This window comes from Cryptomeria japonica, chromosome 6 (assembly GCF_030272615.1).
Source record: "Cryptomeria japonica chromosome 6, Sugi_1.0, whole genome shotgun sequence".
In the NCBI taxonomy this organism is placed as follows: Eukaryota; Viridiplantae; Streptophyta; class Pinopsida; order Cupressales; family Cupressaceae; genus Cryptomeria; species Cryptomeria japonica.
The window spans coordinates 336,873,445-336,880,851 of record NC_081410.1 but is presented as its reverse complement, the minus strand read 5'-3'; positions in this window follow the sequence as shown (position 1 = coordinate 336,880,851).

Genomic DNA, 7,407 nt, shown 5'->3' with positions numbered 1-7,407 from the left:
AAAAGAAAAGGGATATGGGGTATCGAGAAGATTCCCCAGGGCTTAGAATAGGCTAGAAATAGGCTAGAAAAGAGGGCTAATGAGGTGAGTTGATTCAATGTAGGGAGAATTTCCCACTATAGAGTCATGAGAGCATTGGTGTCCAACAATGGCATTGTATAGGTAGCTGAGCAGGGATGAGCGAGTTGTACTGAACTCACTAGGGCTTGGATTCATAGGGAGATGGCCTTAGATTCAGGCTTATACTACTATGATGATAACATTGGTTGAGAGGTGGAACAGTGAGACCTATTCCTTTCATCTACCTATAGGTGAGGCCAACATCACCCTTCTCGATGTATGGTGGATCTTGAAGGTTTCGATTAGGGGTGTGATTTTGGAGTATCGATTGGATCATAGGAAGGATTACTTGAGATGAGTATGTGAGAGTGATGATCTCCCCATGAACAAGACAAGGATGAGACTACAAGAGGCAATGGAGCAGTGTCGAGGTATTTCCTGGATGGTTTTATTCATCTCCAATGATCAGTGGTCGGATGATGCTTGATCTGAGCGGGCACGTATTTTTGATGGGCTAGAGAAGGAGTTTGTATTACATGATCTAGGATGGAGTGAAGTATGCATGGGGGGTAGCTATGCTTGGGCAGTTTATCATGATATACATATGTGTGCATACCGAGGTTACAAGAACCTTGGAACTAGTGTTACGTTGTTGCATATCAAAGCATGGGAGCACATCGTTGTGACACAACCACTAGGGGTGCAAGATTGATGACCACACTATCTATATGTGGATAGATATAGAGGATTGTTGTATTATACTTGAGTCAGTGCTATCTAGTTTTGGAGGAGGACTATCGATGAGATTGTAGTGTTTACATGGCGACCCTTCAGAGACTACAAGAATTGGAGGCATGATTATATGCTAGCATGGGTGCAGAGCAAGCATTGGCTCTTTAGTCAAATGATCCATGTTATTGATCATTATTTGCTAGACAAAGTCATGAGATAGTTTGGGCTTGGTAGGACATTATCGAGTATGAGAGCACATATCCGCACATTACTGGGGAGCATGTGACATGAGGAGATGTTGTGGGTTCATTCGCAGTACGGTTGAGTTGAACATGGGCGACAATGGTACCATGGGATGAGAGGGAAGAGGTTGGAGATGGTCCTTGTTGCACATGTGCATACGCCGCATGGTGGGAGGCACATAGGCTAATCCACCTCACCATTTCAGGGGTTTTGGAGGATGATGAGGTTGCACCCTCAATCAATGAGATAGTCAGGGGAGAGGGAGATAGTCTAGGAGAGGGGGAGGCTATCAAAGGAGCTAGGGGATAGGTACAGGTGCAGAGAGGAAGATAGAGGAGGAAGGGTGGCCATAGGAGGAGGGGAGGCTAGAGGGGATATGTAGAAGTAGTAGTGGTACCTTTATAGGTAATGACATGGGAGGGAGGAGGTCCCCAACAAGAGGAGGTAGCAGGAGGAGTTGAGCCGATGGATATTCTATTTGGGGAGGGGGGACAATTGGGAGTGTATGCAGCGGGATACTGAGAGGGCCATAGCACAGAGTTTAGAGGACCAAGTGATAGTGGAGAGACAAAGAGTGGATCAGGGGAGGGCTAGGGTTGACAATCTATAGGTAGAGGTAGACCAGATGAGGGTAGAGGGCAATACACTGTAGCAAGACCTAGAGGTGGCTATCTTCGAGCAAGATAGTTTGAGTACAGAGGTCGATGAGACCACAAAGATGTTGGAAAAGGCAAGGAGTGGCGGGGCCATAGGGTTTTTGAGAGAGGAGATGCAGAGAATGGATGATGAGCATAAGACCCTTCGAGCCAGAGTGAGCAGGGTTGAGGTAGAGGTGGTTAGATTGAGAGGGGAGAGGGATGTGGCATGACAAGCACTAGACCTAGGGAAATAGATGACATTGTTTATAGAGGCCCTAGATGCATGGTGAGTGATGGAGAGAGCATTAAGAGAGATTCAATATTAAAGGAGCCTCGATGAGAGATCAGTGCCAGAGGATCAATGGGCTCCCTCCTTTGTAGAGCACATGCAGTTGAGAGAGACCCAGATATAGACTCAGACATCAGGAGAGTCTTTGGGCATGAGAGCTCCCCAACCACCACCAGAAAGGCCCTCAAGAGGCGCAAGAGATAGGGATAGTGCAGGCTAGCACCACATTATGTATATGTGTGACATTTTTGACCCTTCAGGGATATCGTTATATTAGAGTTGGACACATTATGATTTTTGATATATATATGAGATGAGATGTAGTTTTGGTAGCGATATGAATGTGTATATTTATTATGGATTGTTTCATGGACTTTATTATGGATATGTGATGGATTATTTATTTGATGATGTTATGGATGATTATGATTTGATGCATATGATTTGATTTTGTTTGTGATGCAAGATGGACTCCTATGTGATATGGATTATGATGCTTCTAACATGTTGCGAATGTAGGATGGATGCATTTGATGCAAGATTCCTATAACCTGTGATGTTGACTCCTATTTATGATGTATGCAATGCTTATATGATATGTAAAAATGAAATGATCTATTTATGAAACATAGTGAATGTTCTTTATTTCATGTATTTAATTTTAAATCAATGTAAATATCTTAATTACATTTCAACTCATAGCTTGTATTGCATGCCTTTATTACATTCGTGTTGAAATATGACTAGTAATATATTCATGATTTGACTTTGATGTACATATGATTTCATGAATGTATTATGATATGCTATGCAATATGAATGGTCCTAAATGTTAAAGTGAAACTTAATGTGAATAGCTGCAGTTTATGACAAAATGCCACTAAATGGTAATGAATGCAACTAAAGGGATCAAACTATATGAAAATGCCATGATAATTGTAATGCAACTAAATGAATGCAACCATATGACTATGACAATGTACATAATAATAATGCAATGACGATGATAATGTAGTACTAAATGGGAATGATAATAAAAATGGATCGATAATGATAGCACAACTAAATAATGATAATAAGGATAATGATAAAATGTCCCTAAATGATAATGCAACTAAATGAAGATATAATGCAACTTAAATGGTAATGCAAAGAATAATACAAAACATTTTTTTGTAATGAACCAACCATAATACAATGATATAGGACTAGGTAGAAGAAAAGAGAGGGGAAAAATGAGTAAATTGAGGTCTCCAAGATAAAGGAATGGGCTGAAAAATGCAATGGATGGTGTGAATGGAGTGGTAGTGATTTGTTGTTGTGTAGTGTGGAGAGCAAGCCTAATTTGCAAAATATTGCCAAGGATCATCTACATCACTGGTTATAGGAATCCAAATGTGGTGAATATCCGAGGTGTGGACTAGACTCTCAAGCAATAGGTGTCTCTTGCACACAGCCTCACAAACACCGAAGATGATATAGAGGCGAGGTTGCAGGTTCATACAAGGGAAACCCACAAACACATCATACCACAAAAAGATGCCCCATTACACACCAACCCAAGACACACCGGGATATAGAATGATCCAGGAAACCTTTAGATAGGAGTAGTCATAGAACACAAAGATACAAATCAAAGCAGAAGATAAAACCACACAAACGATATGAACATGGCCAACTAATATCTCTTGCCAAGAATAAGGTTAGGATAGTGGATAAATTGCCAGACATGGGAAGGATACATCTCGATGGGCAAGGGTAACTGATAAGATTGAATAGGCAATAATGCAGATGAAATGTACACATGAATGCGGATGTGAAACTCACTGCTAGGATTTGATTAGGTTCATGTGGATGGGCGTTTGGACAATGCACAAGTCAAGAATAAACTCAGTTTGATGAGATAAGCTCAGAAAATGGGAAAAGCTCAGAAAATTGAGGAAAATCTCACTGTGATGGGACGATCCATATTCATAATTTGGACTTAAAACTCACCATCTCATGAAGGGGGGTGAGGGGTAGCATGAGGGGAGTGTAGTGAGTGATCAAAATGGGAATATCTTTGTCATGCCCAAACTTTTGGGTAAAAACCCAAACAACAATTTTTTTTATTTTTTTAAACACTTAATTGTATGCAACCTATGCTTAATTAGATGTGACAACTTAATAGGTTGTTCCAAGCAGAATCTTAAATTATAATGAAACTTTTTTCTAACGTGAGTGATGAATAGTACAAATTTATCTAGAAGCCTTAGGTTTCTATAACACTCCTAGACGACAAAGTTAGGATATTCCTAACATATCAAATTACAATAACTCCTATAATCAAACAGAACAAACTGATTTTATAAGGACAATAATAAATTCACATCAAATGTTCCTTTTATTACAGTTACAAATTATAATTCTTAATTAGATCGACTTCTACTAAATAGGCATTAATATAATTACTTGATTCAATAAAAATTATTTATCTCCTAACAAGTTTCCTCTATCCATGATAATACCTCCTTCCTTTATAACTTGATTTAAATCTCGCGTCTATAAATTAATTATTAATATGATTTTAACGTGATAATATTAATTCATCGAGCAATTGAAATTTGAAGTGTCGAATGTTAAAATGTTAATTGCTTTACTTAGTATAAGGTTCCATCTAGGCTAAATGAGTTCGCAAGATCAAGGTCTTGGACTTATTTTTGAATATAAATGATTCCACCATGATATCCTCTTCCAAGGAAATTATTATTATCTCACCAATTAATAAATATACAAATTCATTTAAGCAAAACCCCTAAATTAATTTACAAGAGATATTTATTGATCTCAATTAATCTTTTTAATTACTGTAGGAATTAATTAAATTAACTCTAGCAATTGGATTTTTAAATCCCATGATTTATTTTAACAATAATTATAATAATGCTAAAATTTGACTAAAGGGCTAAATAAATCCATAATGTGAATTTCCCTATAAAATTTAGTCTGGAATAGCCTAAATTTAGGTGGACTAAATAATCCCCTAAAGTCAAATAATTTATAAAGTCAATATAATTTCCTAAAAGATTACACTCTGAAAGATATTTAAATTTAAAAAAAAAACATCATATTCAAATATTTACATGCCCATATGTTTATATTAACATATATAAAATATAAATACATCATATATTAATAATCTAAAAATTAGACCTTTACATGCATATATATAATCATGTGTGTATATATATATATAATTCTTTTGTTTCCTAAATAATAGAATAACCACAAACCCTAAAATTATGAGTTATAAAACAAGGAATTCCTACTAACCTTACTATTATATTTTATTTTTCTCATTCTATATTTTTCTTTATATTAAAATCCTACCCTAACCCGAACTGGGTTAGGGTTTTATACTATTGTGCAGGGTTGAGGGTGAGCGACGGCCGTGGAGGATCTCGACGAAGGATTTGGAGGAGGGTTACTTAGGTCACCAGGCCGTGGTTACCCCGGGACGCCACTATGGTTGCCCACAGTGGCGGCCGGGCGCCGCTTACTGTGGGTAAACATAGTGGCGGGCCGGGTGCCCTTCCACTGTGGTTACCAGCAGTGGGAGGCCCCCAAGCCAACATTGTGATTGCCCACAATGGCGGCCCCCGTGCCGCCCACTATGGGTAGCCATAGTGGCGGCTCGAGCCACGCCGCCCACTATGTTTAAACACAGTGGGTTCGGCCCCAAAAACCCTCTATTGTTATTTTTTATTTTTTAAATTTAAAATTTCTTTATTTTATTTTTTTGTTTGTTTTTGTTTAATATATATAACTAAAATATATATATTTTAGATGCATAAGATAACTAAGGCTGACTTTGCTATGCAAATATATATTATTTTTGTTTTGAACCTTTAAACAGATTAAATAAAATTTTCAGATTTTAAAACAAATGTATTTCTTTTTTTTCTTTAAAATACCATGTAGCTAAAATTAGAGATAGACTAATCAACTTTAGATTTATTTTCTGCAATTAAGTAAAATGACAGAATTAAATAAATTTAAGCAGCAACTATATTAGAATAGAAATCATTGAAATAAATCTTAGAGATATGCATGTTAAATTTATTAAACCATGATATATTTCTGGAAATAAATAATTAGTACTAAATGCAAAAAATTCTTTTACTAACATGCAAGCTTTCTACTTTACTCATTTCCTATTTTTTTCAATATGCATAAGGAGATAAAATGAACCTTTACTTTCAAAACTAACATGCATACTACAAATATTATTTCAGTAACTATAGGGAACTTAATCCAAGATAAACATTTCATTTTTGCAACAAAATAATACTTAATAAAAATAATGCATTTGTTTAAAGTGTGTTTAAAATACAATATAGCCAACAATACAAATGGGTGATATACCCAACTAGTCTCTCATTTCTATTAATTGAGGACTTAAATAAAATAGATACATTTTCTTTTTAAGGTAAATACAACATGCAACTTCTTATTTACATTCCCGCAACTAAAAATATAGCATCCCTTTTCTTATTCTTTTTCTGCAACCCAATAAAAAACAACAACTCCTAGCTTTACTTTTTCCTTCCATTCCCAGCAACCTGTAATTAAATCATAAGGCTTGACCATGGAGTGCTCACCTCCCAGCCTAGGCTTACTAGAAGCCACCCCCGATCTTGGAGAACCAAGCCCTAGACAGGTTACACACATGCAAACACAACAAACAAGGGAAAAACATACAGTAAACACATTCCCAACCAAGGCTACACTTCATCACAAAATGTGATGTTTTTACATGGGTGGTAGTGGACCAAATACCCTGAGGAGACTGCAAGAATAGTAGATCACAAAGCCACCTCATGGCATCAAAGATATATCTTAAGTTCATTAACCCCACATTCCATATGCCCCCCAAGGCATTCATGCCATACTTTCTCCCCTTATGACCCCAAATGCACAAACCAGGCCATGCAACAAGGGTCACATATACACCCCTTGAGTTCGCTCTCATAATGAGAGTCTCTCACTTGAGGGCTGCCAAACTCCTACCACCCAAACGACCATCCTACTCTCCCAAGAGTAGAAGGCCTTGGTTACTCCCAAATCACAGGAAATGCATAAAAGAATAAAAGAAGGGTCGCATAATAATTTTTACAAAAGAAAATACAAGACAACAACTTGTTCATTCAAACAATCTTTCCAACATAAACATGCAACTTAAAAGAAAACAAAAGAAGTGGATGAACCAACCTTCAATCTACCCAAAGGTGTGCTAAAACTTAGTTTGAGGATGAGCAACCCAAATCCACAGTCCTCCCTTCTACACTTAGCCAAATTTTGAATCCAAAAACTAACTTTTCAAAAATGCAAGATCTCCAAAAAATGGAGAGTGGGTGATTACCCACAAAATCTCTCATCCTTGCCTAAGAAGACCTCCGTGAGAGT